We start from the raw sequence: 20,561 nt of genomic DNA on the forward strand, positions 1-20,561 counted from the left end.
TTTGCTACTAACAACGTGGCCAAGAAATTGCACTTCTTTCAACCAGAAAGCACACTTAGAAAATTTAGCATATAGCTGTTCTTTTCTCAACAACTCTAATATTAAACTTAAATGCTGCTCATGCTCTTGCTCACTCTTGGAATAGATAAGAATATCATCAATGAAAACGATAACAAACTTATCTAGATATGGACTACAAACTCGATTCATGAGGTCCATGAATACAGCTGGCGCATTCGTCAATCCAAACGGCATGACCAAAAATTCGTAATGACCGTAGCGTGTCCGAAAAGCAGTTTTCGGTATATCTTCTTCTTTGACGCGTAGTTGATCCTAGGTCGATTTTCGAATAAACATATGATCCTTGCAGTTGATCAAATAAGTCATCAATTCTCGGTAGTGGATACCGATTCTTGATAGTTAACTTATTTAATTCACGATAATCTATACACATCCTAAAAGATCCATCTTTCTTCTTAACAAATAAAGTTGGAGCTCCCCACGGTGAAGTACTTGGTCGTATGAATCCACGATCCAGTAATTCTTTTAACTGACTTTGAAGTTCTTTTAATTCGGACGGTGCAAGTCTATATGGCGGACGAGCCACTGGTGCAGCTCCTGGTACTAAATCTATTTGAAATTCTACAGATCTAAATGGAGGTAATCCCGGTAATTCTTCCGGAAAAACTTCAGGAAAATCTCTTGCCACAGGCACGTCGTTGATGCACTTCTCTTTTTCTTTCTTTTCGACTTTATTAACATGTGCTAGAATAGCATAACATCCCTTTTCTAAACACTTCTTAGCTTTCAAACAGCTAATGAGTTTTAGCTTTGAATTACCCTTCTCTCCATAAATCATCACCGGAATTTTATCCTTACAAGGAATGCGAATTGCCTTCTTGGCACACACAACTTCAACTCCTACTTTGGACATCCAGTCCATGCCGACTATTACATCAAAACTTCCTAATTCAACGGGTATTAAGTCAATTTTAAACGTTTCTCCGGCAAAATTTATTTCACAATCACGACAAATTTTATCGGCTTTAATTAGTTTACCATTAGCTAACTCAATCATGTACTTAGCATCTAGAGGTAATGATGAACAATTCAATTTAGTGTAAAAATTTCTACACACGTAACTTCTATCGGCACCAGTATCAAATATAATAGATGCTGTTAAGTTATTAATGGTAAACGTACCCGTAACAAGCTTCGGGTCTTCACGTGCCTCTCTAGCATTAATGATAAATGCTCTCCCACGTGCAGGTCCGACATTCTTCTCTGGATTCGGGCACTGGCTCTTATAGTGACCTTGTTTTCCACACCCAAAACAAGTAACGGTAGCCAAAGCAGTTCTATTTGCATTGGTGGCAGGAGTCTTGGTACCATTTGTATTTGTAACGAGAGCCCTACAATCTTCAGCCAGATGACCCTTTCGATTACATTTGTTGCATACCTCATTACAGTAACCAAAGTGATGTTTGTGGCATCGGTTACATAAAGGATTTTGTCCTTTGTAACCAAAGCCTGAACCACTACCCGCACCTTGCGTGGTTTCTTGTTTCTTAAAAGATTGTTGTTGGTTACCTCGATCATAATTTCCATTCCACTTTCTTTTGTTACCTGATACCTTCACATCAGTATTGGATACTTTCTTATCCATGATGACCTGATCCATTAGCTCGTTTGCCATGGTTATAGCTTCATGAATTGTCTTAGGTTTCGATGCTGTAACATTTGCCTTGACCTTTTTGGGCAAACCATCTTTGTACATTTCAATCTTCCGTTCTTCGGTTGGAACCAATTCAGGACATAGCAAAACTAATTCCATGAATCGCTGATTGTAGTTGGTGATTTCAGTACCAACAACCTTCAGACTTCGTAATTCATCTTCCAACTTCCTAACTTCGTTCCTTGGACAATATTCGTTGATTAACATTGTTTTGAATTCTTCCCATGGAGTATCATAAGCTACATCTCCTCCTACAGCCTTCACATAATTTTTCCGCCACGTGAGTGCACTATCTTGTAAAGTGCATGATGCATACTTGGTCATGTCCTTTTCAACACAACCACTGATTTTAAACACAGTCTCCATCTTTTCTATCCATCGGGTTAAACCGATCGGTCCTTCCGTTCCACTGAATGATGAGGGCTTGCAAGCTTGAAAAGTCTTGTAGGTACATCCTACACGAGGATTTGGGTTAACTGCAGCAGCTCTTGCAGCCTCGACCCATAACATTCTGTCGTTCACTCGTTGGTTGATGAATTCCTCGACTTCTTGTTCCGTCATTCGATTCAATCGCGCCATTTCCTAATGAAAGAAAATAATTATTCACATGGATTATTATAGATGTAGTGTGTATTTATAGTACATTATAGCTTGTTAATAATATGAACCAGGTATTATTATAAAAGCCTTTTCTTCTTATTAGCATTTTATAATTATATCTAGGGTAGTACCTACCCGTTAATGTCCATACTTAATAGCTTAGTACAGAACCAATTACTACCATCTAAATAATACTTAACCATGGAAAATTATTGCATTTCATACTTCACTATTTTACATATGCTTATCTTACATCGAATATTAAGCAAACCACACTAGTAATATTATACAAAACATTATATGATCCCATGGTTTAATACGGCAGTGCATCGTTTGGTCTATTTTCTAGGACGTTTAGGTTCAAGGAATGGCCTAACGCTTATCCTAGCTGTCTGCCTATATTTTGGCGGTGGGGCTGAAGAACTGGATGCCGGGATAGAACGAATAGGAATAGCGGGAATAGGGGTGGTAGTGTCTAGTGGAGTTGGTGTCACATCATCCTCACTAAACTCGGGATTTGAATTTTCTAATTCATTAGCCTTTCGTTTCTTTCCTTGTTCAAACTTGTCTTTCGTAATTTCCTGTATTTCTTCCTCGGGTTCACTTTCCTCCTCGGGTTCACTTTCCGGGTTCTTTATAGTTGGTTCATCCGGAATTTGTGAGTCTTCCCCAAAGATATTATTTTCGTCATCGGATAGGTTAATGACTGAAACACCATCTGAAGATTCTGATTCGGAGTCGCTGAATGTGATAATAAGTTTTGAGCCCGACATCTATCACATAACAACTAACCCATTAGTACTACATAATATTTACATATAAATTTTAACCAACAATGATAAGCAATGGTTGTTAAATCAGATCCGGTCAAAGTCCAGACTTACTAATGTATCCTAACGACTTATCAGTTAGACACACTAATGCAAACCTGGTTCGCTAAGACCACCGCTCTGATACCACATGTCATAACCCGTCCTTAACCATAAGAACGAGTTAGATAACGTATGATTTCATTGCGAGGTATTGACCTCTATATGCGACATTTTTAAAAGAACAACTGCATTTAATTTACATTACAAACCATAACTCTTATGTTAATACAAGCTTTAGACAATATAAAGATGATTATCGTTTAGTGATAATCTTAGACTTACAAACTTTACATGTGATGATAACAATACGATTTCTAGCATATTTTACATTACAATTCCTCGGATATGCAGTTTTATTTTTGACACAAATATGCATACTCAAGATCTTGCTTAAATTCAACATGTTGCAGCGGAAGCTTCTAATTATCACCTGAGAATGAACATGCTTAAAACGTCAACATAAAGTTGGTGAGATATAGGTTTAATGCCGGCAGCAATATATATATATAGACCACAAGATTTCATATATAAACATTTTAATAAAAATATTCTAAGTGGTTGAGCACTTGGTAACCATACTTAACATTTAATCACGTCGCATATTCCCTTTATTATGAAATCTTACTACACCGTACCAAGTATAGTCACGAAACGAAGTACTGTGCAACCGTTGAATACTGGTCGTCCAGTCCGGTTGGGGTTGTCAGGCCCGATAGATCTATCAACAGGATTCGCGTTTACAATACCGCTGTAAATAATAGTTACCAAGCTACAGGGAAGTATGCCAGTGGTACAACTCAACGTAGAATATATTTTTCAGTTACTTGTGTCCATAACGTAAAACATAAAATACATGTATTCTCATCCCGAAATACTTAGAGTTTAAAAGTGGGACTATATACTCACTTTTGCCTTGAAGATATATATATTTTGACTTGGTCTCCGGTTGATATCACGAACCTATCCATATATAATATATCAAAATATTTTCATTTTAAACAATCGTCACATATATATACTTATAATACTTTTAATACTTTTAATAATTTCTTAGTCCGTAGTTAGCAGTCCGATGTTAGTAATTCAATTTTAATGGTTCATATTTAGGTGTTTAATAAATAAATAAAACCCCCATCAAATAAATAAAACCCCATTGTATTCGTATTGGTCGGGATTAATCTTGACCCACGGTACCGGTGTTGTCAAATGACGTGTTGCGTACATAAAGTACCGGTGTTGTCAAATGACGTGTTGCGTACAATCATGGGATCTTATGATTAATCTTCTCGTATTGTTTACGGGTGATCCTGAAATATATAAAATTAAATTATGAGTACATATATATAAAATATCATGTTATTTTAAAAAGATGTGATTTATTTAATTTTTCTCCAATTATTTTCGTGGCTAAACTAGTCTTGGATATCCGATTTTGTTTTGGTCATAGTTTCTTCGTTACAACTCCGTTTTCATTGGTTCAACTTGCCACTTCCTTGGATCGAGTCCTTCTTTAAGAATATGAACTGTAAATACCTTAGTTTTTATTCGAAATCACAGGTCATAGGTCAAACTTTGGTGAAACTTATGAAGTTAATCATTTTCCATCATGTAAACAACCTTAAATGATTATTTTTCTAAAAATACTTATACTTTGAGTTAAATCATGAAATTTTTATGTGTTATCATATTCATAGTAAATATCATTTTTCCAGAAAATAAACCTCCAATTCAAGGTTCAAGATAGTTTTTAATTATCCAACCCAAAACAGCCCCCGGTTGCACTCCGACGTCGTAAAAACAGTTTTTAAGGTGTTCTTTGAAAAACCAAGTTATACCTTGTTAAATTAGAATATATTTATGATATATTACAGGTCTTGAAGTATTTTAAAAGTTAAGTTAGAAGGATCTATTTAGTTTGCAAACAAGTTTGAAAACATTCAAACTATGTTCTTGTTGTTAAAATTTTATACCATAAAATAAGATAGCTATATATATATGAATCGAATAAGGTTATGAACAAAGTTACTACCTCATGTTACTTGGATAAGATTTCTGTGAAAGAGGAGTAATAACCTAGAACCAAAAGGGTGATGGAATTGGATGAAAGATTGGAAGTAAACTTGTGTTCTTGGAAGGATTCTTGAAGTGTTTTTGTAAGAGTTTTCTTATGGTGATTAAGTGATGTTTTTATGGCTAGATCTTCATGGATTTTAGCTGAATGGTTATAGAGTTTCTTAAGAGTGTGTTTTTGTTTAAAGAAATGAGGTAGTAAAATTTGAAAATGGAAGATGTATTTAAGGCCATAAAAACATGATTAATGGAAAAACATGGACAAAATTCCATGTTGTATTTTTATGTAATTAGTCATACTAAACATCAAAAGTAGTTACCTTATACATAAGGCATGAACAAGAGAGTTACCTTATACATAAGGCATGAACAAGGGATGGTTGGTGGTGATTTGATGTGTATATACCAATAGTAAATACGTATAGAAGCTAGGTATGATACGAGTACATGTACTCTAGATATACGTATAGAAATTTTGTGAAAAATGGAATGAGAATTCAAATATAGCTATCTTTTGTGAATATACTTATATTGTTTTATGTATTTAAGTCTTTAAAAAGTGATTAAATACATTATATATACGATATATGTATAAACATTATAGGTTATAAGTATTTATATCAAATAACGTTACGTATGGTTATTGTTTTGAAAACTTAAGTTAGTAGTTTCAAAATATACTTATAACTTATTGTTATTAATACAAAATGAGGTATTAAAACATCCTTAGATCATGTTAAATATGTATATATACATATATATACACAAACGTATAATTATCATATATTGTATAGTTCGTGATATCATCGGTCAAACTAGACGGTCAATCGTTGTGTAAAACTCTCTTTGAAAACATAAGTCTCAACAATTTGGATTGCTTATCATGTTGGTAAGGTTTAATTTATGTAAATATTAATCTTATAAGTATAAATTGATCGAAAAAGTGCGGGTCATTACATGTAGCGCGGCCTGTACTGCGGCTATGTTTGAAGCAAGAAAGGCACGAAATTTCTCTTCACTCATATTCAAGGTGTGTCGAGTAGTCGGTGCCATTTCCTTCAAAATAGTCAAGTGAAACAAGTTAATCATACAGAATATTAAGAGTAGTCAATAGTATCTCGTAGCATAATATGAACTCATTTATAAAAGCTTTTTCTTCATATTAGCGTTTTATAAGTTTAAATTCGGGTACTACCTACCCGTTAAGTTTATACTTAGTAGCTAATATACAATTCAACTACTACAATTCCATATGAAAAACTGATTATAATAATATATCACATACAAATATTCTTCAAACTTACAACTTCGCTATATTACATATAACATGAAATATAGTACACTATGATACAGGACAGTTTTGAAGATAAATCTAGTTAATACGCAAGTTGTTCAGCAAAGGAAATAAAGACACATAATTCATTAAGTCCAGAAACAAGTCATGCATTCTGGTTTTACTCAGACGACTTCCCATCCTTGGTCTTGTGGAAAATAACCGTTATGACCATTGGCTAGGCAGCTTGTTGTAATGTCGTCAAAAGGACGAGGGTTTCGTAATATCCAACAGCCCCGTAATAATCTAAAAACCTTGTTTCTCACCCCAACTACTGAATCCGTCACTTGTGGGAAAGTTTTATTTAAAAGCTGCAATCCGATGTTCTTTTTCTCACTTTGGTAAGAAGCGAACATCACTAACCCGTAAGCATAACATGCTTCTTTATGTTGCATGTTAGAAGCTCTTTCTAATTCACGAAATCCTATGTTGGGATATGTTGAGTAAAAATAGGTTCTTAACCCGTAGCATAAAATTGCATTTGGGTTCCTCGCATTTAACGCTTTAAAGAAAACACGGTGTAACTTAAAGTCTCCCCAATGTGATATACCCCACCTATCAAAGGAAAGCCTTTTATAAACTAAGGCATTTCTGGAAAGTCTTTCAAATGTTTGACAAGTTAATTTCGCCATAACTAAATGTGCTGATGAATTCTGACCGACTCTAGACAAGATTTCCTCAATCATATCCTCTGGTAGGTCTTCTAAAATATTCGGTTGTCTACCCTTAAAGTCCATTTTGTTTTTATACTGTAAAATAGACAAGGATTAGATTCGTAATAACAAACAATACAAGCAAATTTTACATAGAATATAAAAGTACAAACACACTACAATACATTTATTACACAACTTGCTCACACCCCTCTAATCTGAATCACTAGTTTCTTCTTATTCGGACTTGGTTCTTTTTTCTAATTTTCTAGGGATATATGATGTTCCTCTAATACGAGCCGTCATTTTCCACATTGGTTTAGAAAAACCTGGTAGTTTAGAGGTTCCTGGGTTATTGTCACAATATTGAAAATACGGGTGTTGACGGTACATATAAAGTTCATCGGGGTCGGAATCAGATTTCTCTATTTTGATGCCTTTTCCCTTATTATTTTCTTTTGCCTCATTAAATTGGGTCGGGGTAATTTCTATAACATCATCGGAATCCTCATCAGGATCCGATTCATCGAAAAATTGGTAATTTTCCCAATATTTTGCTTCCTTAGCGGAAACACCAATGACCATTATTAACTTTGATCCATTGGTTGAGGATTATCTTTTATTTGACCGGTTTTCTGTGGTTCCTACTATTCCCCCCTCCGGAACCTCTTCTTCTTCCGGTTCCTCTTCTTCTGGTTCCTCTTCTTCCGGTTCCTCTTCTTCCGGTTCCGTTTCCTCTTCTTCCGGTTCTTCGGGAACTTGTGAATCTTGCCAATATATATTCGACTCTTCGTTATTATTAGGTGAGTCAATGGGATTTGTGCTAGAGGTAGACATCTATCACACAATATCAAACATGTTAAGTGATTAATATATCACATAATATTTACATGTTAATAATATATAGTTTCTAACAAAAATGTTAAGCAATCATTTTTAAAGAAAATACGGTCAAAGTCCAGACTCACTAATGCATCCTAACAAACTCGATAAGACACACTAATGCAAATTTTCTGGTTCTCTAAAACCAACGCTCGGATACCAACTGAAATGTCCCGTTCATATTGATTATAAAAGTTTCATATTAATTGATTTCGTTGCGAGGTTTTGACCTCTATATGAGACGTTTTTCAAAGACTGCATTCATTTTTAAAATAACCATAACCTTTATTTTATCAATAAAGGTTTTAAAAGCATTACGTAGATTATCAAATAATGATAATCTAAAATATACTGTTTACACATGACCATTACATAATGGTTTACAATAGAAATATATTACATCGACATATGTTTCTTGAATGCAGTTTTTACACAATATCATACAAACATTGTGATGACCCGGAAATTTCCGACCAAATTTAAACCTGAATCTTATTTGATTTCGACACGATAAGCAAGATCCATAATATTGAGTCTTCAAATTTCTTTTGAATTATTTATATAGATTCAGTTAAACCTTGACTACGCCCGGCGATTCACGAACGATTATATGTAAGTAAAAAAATATATATATATATATATATGTATACATAAATAAATATAAAATATATATATAACAAGTTGAAATAATAAAAATATAATTTAAACCTTTGAAATAAATATGTTAATAAAATACGAAATAATTATGTTATAATTTAAAATGAAATTATATATAAATAGACATGATTCTATGTATAGATAAAAATATATGGTAATATATAAAGTGTGTAAGTATTCAATTATATATTATATAATTAGTAAACATCACATAAATAATAAACTGTAACATTAACATATTAGAAGTAATTACAAGTAACAATATAGTTGTTAATATCATTACTTTCATTATGATTAAAGATAAATATTACCATTAATAGTATTATTATGAATTTAATTATTATTAGTATTAGGGTTATTAAAAGTATTATTTAACTTGATTACTAAAATTGTCATTTTATTATAGTTATTATTCTTATTAGCATTATTAGGATCTTAATATCATTAATAATATTACTTTCTCTAATTAATTATTATCATTACTAGTTTTGTTGTTACTATTATTATTAATATTATTATTAAAGTAAAATATTAATGTTTGTATTAGTTATTATATTATGTTTACTAATATGTAAAAAAAAGATATATTGGTATATAAAACTTTTAAATAGCTGATATATAGATATAGATATAAATACGGGGATATATGTAGACTATATATATCTACATAATACAGATTTATATATTAATATAGATACCGTATATATACACATAAATATAAGAAAATACGTATTCAGTTTTCAATCACTCTCAAACTTTATGTAAATTGTTTGTTGTCTCTTGAATCGTATAAATTAAAGATCTAATCACATATACATTCCAAATTTGTTAGCAGTACACATCGCCCTTTATTTTTTTTATTTCTTTTCATGAACATTTTTATTCTTGCTGGCAGATTCAATTTGGCATTATATAAAATAAATCCATTTGTTATTCGATATCAGACAACTCACATTATCATTCACAAATTACAGAAAACCATAAACAATTTTTATCTCGTTTCAAATCAACACCAAACCCACTTGATGATGCAACCACCATGTGCCATTGACAACAAACTGCTACCATTTTATTTCACCGCCACCAGACCGTTCGGACCACCTTGTCATACTAACTGCAACTTTCGATTACCAACTAAAATCCATTGTAACACCAATGATCCGTATTCACCTGCATCAATTTTTTTCCACCACCGATTATCACCTTCACCCATTTCGCACTCGATGAGCCACCACCTTATTTCCACAACTTACGACCCAAAACAACTAACCTTTACCGATGTGTATTTCTGTTCAGTCATGAAACCAATATATTTTCTTTCCTTTTTGCTGTAGAAGTCAAAGAACGCCATCACTTCATTTCTTACTCACTCTTCTTCTTCTCTTTTGTTTTTCTTTTTTGTAACCTTCATCCGTCACCTGCACTACGGTTACTGTTTGTTTGCCAAGAATGCAAACTTTCATCAAATCAATTTCTAGTATTGAATGAATTTTGAATTGATTTATGAGATCCAGGATGATGCTTTTTATGCTTCCTTCCTCATTTGGTCGACAGGCTTTATGTAAAATAATCCCACCTGCGTTTTTTTTAAGAATGAAAAGATTGTTACAAATCATTGTGAGCCACCTTTTCTTTTTCCTTTATTTGAACCGAGTTATATTTTTTTGTTGGGTCTCAGTTGCTAAAGTGTTACAAGACTATTTAAGCCCAAACGAAATCATTATAAACATCACGGGACCCAAAAATTGTGAATATGGATCGGTTTAAAAAAAAAGTGTGGCCAACAATCTTTGTTGTTTATTCTTTTCATCTTTGTGATGGGACAAAAAGGAAACCCACTAGGTACGTATATATTTTTCTATTTGATCTTGCCGATTTTTTTTTTTTTGAGAAAAACCAAGCCGTCCACGAATTTTTATTGGGTGTTGTTAAATGTATGTTGGCATGTATCACCGAAATCATATTACAGGACAGGTATAAACCACGTTTGTTGTTTAATTTATGTCTAACAATACCGAGTAAGATGAAAAATAAAAGACAAGGTGATGGCGAGTTGATAATGAAAATATTGATCATGATAGACGATGTTTAAGATTATGAAGAATGGATGATTTAGTTGATAATGATAATTAGGGTTGATGATGTGAAGAAGATGATACCGTAATAATTTTTTTCTGTCACAGCAGCACTAGTACGTTTTCTGATTCTCAACTCACGTATTCACTAAGTAAAGTTTGGACTTGGTTAGTATGGTTTTGAGCTGCATAATCCATTATTATGATTTTAGAGAATTAGTGATCGATATGTTATTGAAGAGGAAGGTATAATAGATAGATGAAATGGTTAAGAATATTTAGAATGGGGATTAAATCAGAAAAGGTTCATCAGAGGAATGGTTATGGGTGTTAGTACGTGAGCGAGGGGTCTCTGGTTCGATCCCAGGCAGCGACATTTTTTTTTTAATCCTAGTACATTGAGGTAGTCTTTTATTATAGTTCTGTATTTTTAATTATATTATTATTACTATTACTATAAAAAAATTAATAAAATAAAAATACAACCTTTTATTATTAGTAGTAGTTTTACCAAATAAAATATTAGTTACATAAAAATATATTTAGTATGTATAACATATATATATTAAAATATTTATAATAAATAATAATTATTTATTTAAAGTATATATAAAATAAATGCACATAATTAATTAATAAAACCTATAGATTATTAAATATAACAACTATATCATTATTAATATATAGACTTGTTCGGTTACCATTATATGTGTTAATATATATAAATGATATAGGTTCGTGAATCCAAGGTCAACCCTGCATTATTCAATATAGTCATATGTATTTTTACTACAAAATACATTAGGTGAGTTTCATTTGATTCCCTTTTACTCTTTATATTTTTGGGCTGAGATTACATGCGCTGCTTTTATAAATGTTTTACGAAATAGACACAAGTAATTGAAACTACATTCTATGGTTGGATCATTGAATCGAATATCACCCTTTTTAGTCTGGTAATCTAAGAATTAGGGAACAGACACTCTAATTGACGAGAACTCTAAAGATAGATCTATCGGGCCCAACAAGCCCCATCCAAAGTACCAGATGCTTTATTACTTCGAAATTTATATCATGTCCAAAGGAGGATCCCGGAATGATGTGGATATTCTTATATGCATATTGTGAATGTCGTTTACCAGGTGTTCAATCCATATGAATGATATTTTTGTCTCTATGCATGGGACGTATGTTTATGAGAAATGGAAATATGAAATCTTGTGGTCTATTAAAATTATGAAATGATTATTTATGTTAAATTAATGAACTCACCAACCTTTTGGTTGACACTTTAAAGCATGTTTATTCTCAGGTACGAAAGAAAATCTTCCGCTGTGTACTTGCTCATCTTAGAAATATTACTTGGAGTCATTCATGACATATTTCAAAAGACGTTGCATTCGAGTCATTGAGTTCATCAAGATTATTATTAAGTCAATTATAGTAAGATATATTACGAAATGGTATGCATGTTGTCAACTTTCAATGTAATGAAATATTGTCTTTTCAAAAACGAATGCAATGTTTGTAAAATGTATCATATAGAGGTCAAGTACCTTGCGATGTAATCAACTGTTGTGAATCGTTTATAATCGATATGGACTCCGTCCGGATGGATTAGGACGGGTCTTTACAGTTGGTATCAGAGCAGTAGTCTTAGTGAACCAGGTCTTGCATTAGTATGTCTAACTGATAGTCGTTAGGATGCATTAGTGAGTCTGGACTTCGACCGTGTCTGCATGTCAAAAGTTTTGCTTACCATTTTTGTCGGAAATTATCTACTTATCATCCTTAGGATATTACCTGCTTATCATTCCTAGTCTAGACACATCTTACTGCAATGATTGCATGAATAGTGTATAGTCAAAATTCGTATCTTAGCGTATCTGCTAATTCATATCTTAGCATATCTGTTACTGTAGACTTTGCCTGACAGCTTCCGTAGATTCCTCCATAACTTATGGGATTTTAGTATTATATATGCATATGTAAATTATGTATTGCAGGGTACTAATCTACATCCTATAATCTATTTCTTATCGAAAATCCTTCATCTGATCGTACGAGATGAATCTCACAACCAGTTCGAGTCCCACATATTTCGATAGCTATTCCGATAGTTATTTCGACAGCTATTCCGACATGGATATTCACCTAAATTCCGAAAGCGGTATCACCGGAATGAATCAATCAATCAGTCATCCCCAATTCATTTGATGAGTTCGTAGTCGACTTAAACACTGGAGACGCGAAGAAGGAGATCCCTTCCACCAACCGAATTCACCTATTGACAATGAACCTGAATTGTTTACAGACGAACCTGTTCGAGACACCATTTTTAGTCTCATTTCCAGGGTAACTCGACAAGATTATATTCTATCCATAATTCTGAACCTTATTCATCCGCTCGTTTCGACTGACAATCATCCTGGAGTAATAAGTCAACGAACTTCGCGATCGAAAAATCAATTCGGAGAATATGGTGCAAAATGTACCAGCTTCAGCAACATCACCGACACCAACAGTACCATCAGTAACAGCACCAGTACCATCAACAATCCATGCTTCAATATCACTATCTGTACTTCGAGTATGATCTTCATTCTACGTATCGTTCTACCTCATTTATCTTCGTTCGACATGGAGAATATGTAATCTCTAAAGTTTTAGAGATTTTTTATTCTAGTTCCAACCGAAAACTAAATGAGTTTAATATCATATTAACTCAATGAATCCATGATTACATCTGAAGAAAATATATATGTATATATGTTTTTCATAAAGATTGTAATTAAAAATTCTTTCGTACAAAGTGTTAATTGTGAAAATATTTTAACGGGTAGGTAATACCCGAGGAATATTCAGATTTCACATTAATAAGTTACAATGTACATTCTTCGAAGCTAATTCAACAGTCGTTTACTATCCTACTTACATCCATAGATATACGAATCTGTTCACCACAGAATAACCATGTTCATTCAATTTCATATTTGGATTTTGATTTATCAGAATCCAACAAGTGGCATAATTAAGAACACATTTGACGAAATAAAAATTTGATAGAAACAAACAAATTAACTACGAAAATTTGTGTTAAGAATTCACGCTAATTGTTCCTAGCTAATTGATTACATTTTATTTATTTATCGCAATTTGTTTATCGCAATTTAATTATCGCAATTTTATTTATCGTCATTTAATTTCTGTTAGTTACTTTACGCACTTTATTTATCGTCATTTAAATTTATGTATTTATTTTTACGCACTTTAAATATCGGGACATGTATACAAGGTTTTGACATATCATTTCGACGCATATATATATATTATTTGGAATCACCATAGACACTCTATATGCTGTAATGATAGAGTTCGCTATACAGGGTTGAGGTTGTAGAGACCCGTCCTAATCCATCCGGACGAAATCCATATCGATTATAAACGATTTACAACAGTTGATTACATCGCGAGGTATTTGACCTCTATATGATACATTTTACAAACATTGCATTCAATTTTAAAAGACAATATTTCTTTACAACGAAAGTTGACAGCATGCATACCATTTCATAATATATCTAACTATAATTGACTTAATATTATTCTTGATGAACTCAATGACTCGAATGCAACGTTTGTTGAAATATGTCATGAATGACTCCAAATAATATCCCTAAAATGAGCAAATGCACAGCGGAAGATTTCTTTCGTACCTGAGAATAAACATGCTTTAAAGTGTCAACCAAAAGGTTGGTGAGTTCATTAGTTTAACATAAATAACCATTAACATCATTTTAATAGACCACAAGATTTCCATATTCAGTTCTCATAAATAAACGTCCCATGTATAGAGACAAAATATCATTCCTATGGATTGAACACCTGGTAACCGACATTCACAGTATACATAAAAGAATATCACCATCATTCCGGGATCCTCCATAGGACATGATATAAATTTCGAAGTACTAAAGCATCCGGTACTTTGGATGGGGCTTGTTCGGCCTGATAGATCTATCTTTAGAGTTCGCGTCAATTAGGGTGTCTGTTCTCTAATTCTTAGATTACCAGACTTAATAAAAAGGGGCATATTCGGTTTAATAATCCAACCATAGAATGTAGTTTCATTTACTCGTGTCTATTTCGTAAAACAGTTATAAAAACAGCGCATGTATTCTCAGTCCCAAAAATATATTGCGAAAGCATTTAAAAAGGGATTAATGAAACTCACAGTATTGTATTTTGTATTAAAAATACATATGACGACATTGAACAATGCAGGGTTGGCCTCGGATTCACGAACCTATATCATTTGTATAATTATTAATATACATAATTGTAATCGAACACACACACACACACATACATATATATATATATATATATATATATATATATATATATATATATATATATATATATATATTGTTATTTATGATATGCTTGTTATATTTTATGTTATTTAGTTAAATTTACTATATTTAATTTATATATATTATATATACATACTAATATTTATCCTTCTTGATAATAGGTAATAAATAAAATAAAAACTTATACTAGGGTTTTTATATGATAAAAATATATTTATGTATCGATTGATATCTTTTATAACTTACATAATAATAATAATAATACTTGTGATAATATATCCAATATTACTTATGTTAATTTTTGTTCATAAAAAGATATTAATACTAATAGCCATGAAAATAATAATAATCTATATTATTTTCATAATAATAATAATATTAAACATATTCATCATAATAATACTAATAATAATAATGACATTGTTTAGAATGATATTTATGTTAATAATAATAATAATACTAATAATAAAATGATAAAAAAATGTTATATGAAAATAATAACAAAAGTGGTAAAAATACTAGTAATAATATTAATAATGTTAGTGATGATAATAAAAACAATAATACTTATAATGATAATGAAGATGATATTAAAAAAATACTTTTTGTTAATAATATTAATTTCAAAACTAATAATAATAATATTAATAATAATAATATACATAATACTAATAATAATATACATAACAAAGTTAATACCGATGGCCTGCTGAGCATTTGAGTTGGATCAGTTGTTACAGTTCGACCCAATCAAGAAACACGGCCCAATTGAAATCATTTTAATATGGTGGCCCGATTAAGGAGGAACCCGACACGGTATAACGACCCTCATTTTTCCATTCTATATTTTTCCAATATTAAATGCCCAAACAATATAATTAAAACTTAATGATTAAACTTTAATCAACAATTGTTAAGTATTAAGAGTTAGAAAACATTTTAATTAACTTTGTGCAATAATTGACAAGTTAATAAAAGATGAAAATAATAAACTGTTAGTCGACACTCACTGCTAATTAAAATTTATGCATTTATGTAATATTATAACTAATAACCTATAAGTAATAAATAAAAATTGACATTGATATAAATAATAAAACAATTGGGAATTAAATATATACAAGTCATGAATTAGTAAAAAGAAAATAATACTTATCATGTAGTAAATGTAAAAATAATAATAGTAATAATAGTAATAATAATGAGACTAAAGAATCTTAAACAATTACATCCTTATGTTGACTAAAAATAAAGTATAAACTAGTACATCCTTATGTTGACTAATTATATACTAGTACCACCTTTTGTTGACTAAAAATTATAAAACAAAATAAAATCATTAATTAGAACATCCTTATGTTGACTAACACTCTAATACTTGCACTATATAAACACTCCTAGACTCCTAGTTTCTCATTCACAAATCACACCAAAATCCTCTCTCAAAAACAATCTCTCCCTCTCCCTCTCTTATAGTATTCGGATCTTCAAGCTTGTTCTTCGTGTTCTTCAAGAATCTTCAAGCAGTTCTTCAAGATTTTCAAGGCTTTGATCTTCCATCTTCATCGTGTTCATCTTTTCTTTGTTAATTATCTTGAATCTTCAAAGGTATAACATAAACCCTAAACTATTTACATAAACTTTGATCTTTGATAATTCATATTCATATTATAAACTTGTTATTCATAAGTATATACATAAACACACCTAGATTTGTATATACATATATACATGTAAAAAAATATTTATATATATATATATATACATATATATACGAATTATATATACATATACATATTAAAACCTTAAACCCAAATTACACCTAAACTATAATTCTTAAACCCTAATTAATTAAACTCTAAACATTTATGAAACCCTAGGACATTAATTACTAAACTCTAGTTATTAATTACTACTTTAATTAACTAACCCTAATTAATGAAACCCTAATACTACTTATACTAGTACTTAACATGTATACACTATTACTATTACTAGCACCTATAACCTACTAATTATATTGTAGCACAAAAACATTTTGGGATATGTATTAGAGATGTATAGATCTTCGAACTTTCTTGACGAATGGTTTCTACGAGATTCTAGGCAGAGGGTTTGGATTTCCGATTTAAAGGGTCCTATGGCTCAAGCCCCTAGATCTAAATTAGCCATTCGAAGGGAAAGGAGTGATTGGAAGCTTATCTAATACGGCAAGTATCCTAAAATGGAAACACTCATAAAAGTAGAAACTCTCTAGTCATAGAAACTTAGTAAAATAAGAAACTTTCTAAAAATAGAAACTTTATAAAAATAGTAACTTACTAGGAATAGAAACTTAGTAAAACAAACTATACTTAAACACGTACTTAAACTTAAACATGGGCAAAACACTTAACTACTCTTAAATGTCAATAGGTTGACTTTCCTGCTCACTCGTTCAACTCTCTATTCCGAGGAATAACTCTCTCTACTTACTAAGGTGAATTCATAGCCCCACTCTTTATTGCTAGCAAACTTATTTAACTTATTTGGGGTGAGACACATGCTGCTTTTACTATTTACAATTTAGACACAAGTACCAACTGCTAAAACTATGCTATACCCGGCTACGTCCGACTAAGTCCCTACAGTGATATTTTTAAGTGCTGCGGCATGCTTATTTATTGGGGGTAGGCCTATCGGGAGTAACGTCCCCGATACATTTGACTCAGTCTTTGTATTACTTGATAATGAAATTTAAACCGACAAGGACATACACAACTTGTCATGGGGCAAACTTGAACGTTTAGTCTAAATATCACGCACTGGCATAACTTTTGGATCTGCGAGATCTACTTTTTGATCCTGCGGGAGATCAACTTTACAACTAAATCTTGTGGTCTAAAAACAACGATAACTACTTTTGTTAAACCTATGAACTTCACTCAAACTTTTTGGTTGACACTTTAGCATGTTTTGTCTCAGGTGCTGTTGGATTCAAGCTTTCTTATCTATTACTTATGTGATGCTACTTGGACTTAGGATCAAGAGATATCGCATTTATTACTTCTGCATATGAACAATTACTTTATCGTTATTTCCATTATTGTAACGACATTTCATTTTCCGCTGCGTACTCAATAAAGTTAAATTTTCTCATTTAGTATTGTTCTCGTATTATAATATGTTGGTTTATTTGATATTAGTAACGTTTCTTCCAGACCCTATTGGGAGGACGTTACAGATTGGTATCAGAGCATAACCAGGCTGTTATAGAGAACCAGGATTGCATTTTTATGTGTGCCTTACTTGTTAGCTAGGGTGCCTTAGCAATCTAAGAAACTATAACCTTTCCTGCCTTAGACTTTAAAGCACTTAGGATTGCTTTGTAATCTTAAAACATATGCTTTACAATCTTATATTTAAAACTGATCAAAAATCTCCTTCCTAATGTTAGGATGTCTAATTCTTACCAAGCGACCAAAATGAATCTTTTCAAGCCAACCGAAAAAGATACTGAAAGGTCTTCCACTGAAAGACCAGTCCAAAGTCCACCTTATGGCTTTGGTGGTCCTCTCTCACCAAACTATAGTCCGGATACTTTACCTAATTCTCCCAGTTACCACCCGACTCCAAGATCGGAAAGTAAAGGGAAACGCCCTGCTAATTTCAAAGAAGATGGCCAGTCAAAGAAAAGATCCCGATCTCCTTCCTACGATGAAGTTGATGCCAAGTACGAGCTCATGAATCTGCGAAAAACTACCGATGACCTAATTCGCCGTATTGCAAGGATCGATGTTCAAATGAAGGAAAAAGACCTAGCGATCAAGAAGCTCATGGAGGAAAATGCTGAACTAAAGAAAGAGATAAAGTTGGTGAAGTATGAAGGTGATAGAAATACCCGATGGGGAAAGCAATCTCTCTCCTACCTAAGAGAAGATGTTGACCTTAGATTGAAGATGGAGGAAAACCGCGTGAATAATCAACTTTCTATAAGGGACCACAAGTACCATGTAATCAACAATGAAGTTTCTAATCTTTATGATAATCTCGAGTTCCTGCATGAGAAACAAAAGGCGAAGAATGAGAAAGTTGAGAAGTTTATGAAGAAGGTTGAGGACGAGAAGAAGGAATATGAAGACTACTTCAATCTTAATATTTCCTAGTTATCTTTCCAAATTCTTATCCATGTAAAGGCTATGCCTTAACTATTCCTATTTTCAACTCGTGTAATAAAGGCTTATTTAATGCCTCGTTCTTAATAAAATAAAGTGTTTTGTTAATATCATATTCATCTTTATCTCGCTTAAATTTTTTTCAAACTTATGACCTATCAGATTTATCAAACTTCTATACACCCTTATGTAGTGAAGAATCATGGTTCACCCAACTACACCAACTCTTACCACGATGTCTGACTATGTACATTTCCTAACTTTCACGACTTCCATAACTTTTAAATATATGAAGGTTGACCAAGTCTATAAAGACTGCAACTTAAAACTAGACAAGTTTGTAACTGTTTTCATGGATGACATTTCGATCTACTCCAAGAGTGAGAAGGAACATGAGCAACATTTGAAAATTCATTCTTGAACTCTTAAGAAAAAGAACAACTCTACGCAAACTTTTTCAAGTACAAGTTTTGGCTTAAAACCGACATGTTGTCGATCGAGCTAAGATTACTGATATCCTTAACACACTATAAATCATCATTGATCACATATCCTGACCTTATGAAGTGATATTGAAATGTAAATATGAATTAGTGAAATATAATGACGGTGGCCGACGTGATTATATTATGGTAATTCATAGGAATATTCCAATATCATGACATATGGAATAAAAAGTGAATCAAGGAAAAAATTCTCAAACTATCTGTTCAAAAACCCAAGGAAAAAATTCTCAAACTATCTGTTCAAAAACCCAAATGCAAGGGCATTAAGGGTGAAAAATGATCATCTCAATATTTGTAGATATACGAAATCTATCTCATACTCATTTAATGATCTTTCATATACCACAAAGGATGTGAACAATCAAACCTTGAGATTTTACGTTCATTATCCTAAATGAATACCTCCTGATCATTGATACTTAATTATCACTTTTTATATCCAAATCCTCTCTATTAATACACTTTTGCTGTAAATTTATATATGACATTCAAAAACCCACTTGAACCCTCAAACATCGATATTACAAACAACATGTCCAATATTACATTATCTATGTCGAGATGACGAATATCTCATATGCATAACCTTTTGAAGAAGGGAACCTCCATACGTGTATCGTTTTGACTATTATAGTCAAGAAACTTTTG

This window comes from Rutidosis leptorrhynchoides, chromosome 9 (genome assembly GCF_046630445.1).
Source record: "Rutidosis leptorrhynchoides isolate AG116_Rl617_1_P2 chromosome 9, CSIRO_AGI_Rlap_v1, whole genome shotgun sequence".
NCBI classification, from domain to species: Eukaryota; Viridiplantae; Streptophyta; class Magnoliopsida; order Asterales; family Asteraceae; genus Rutidosis; species Rutidosis leptorrhynchoides.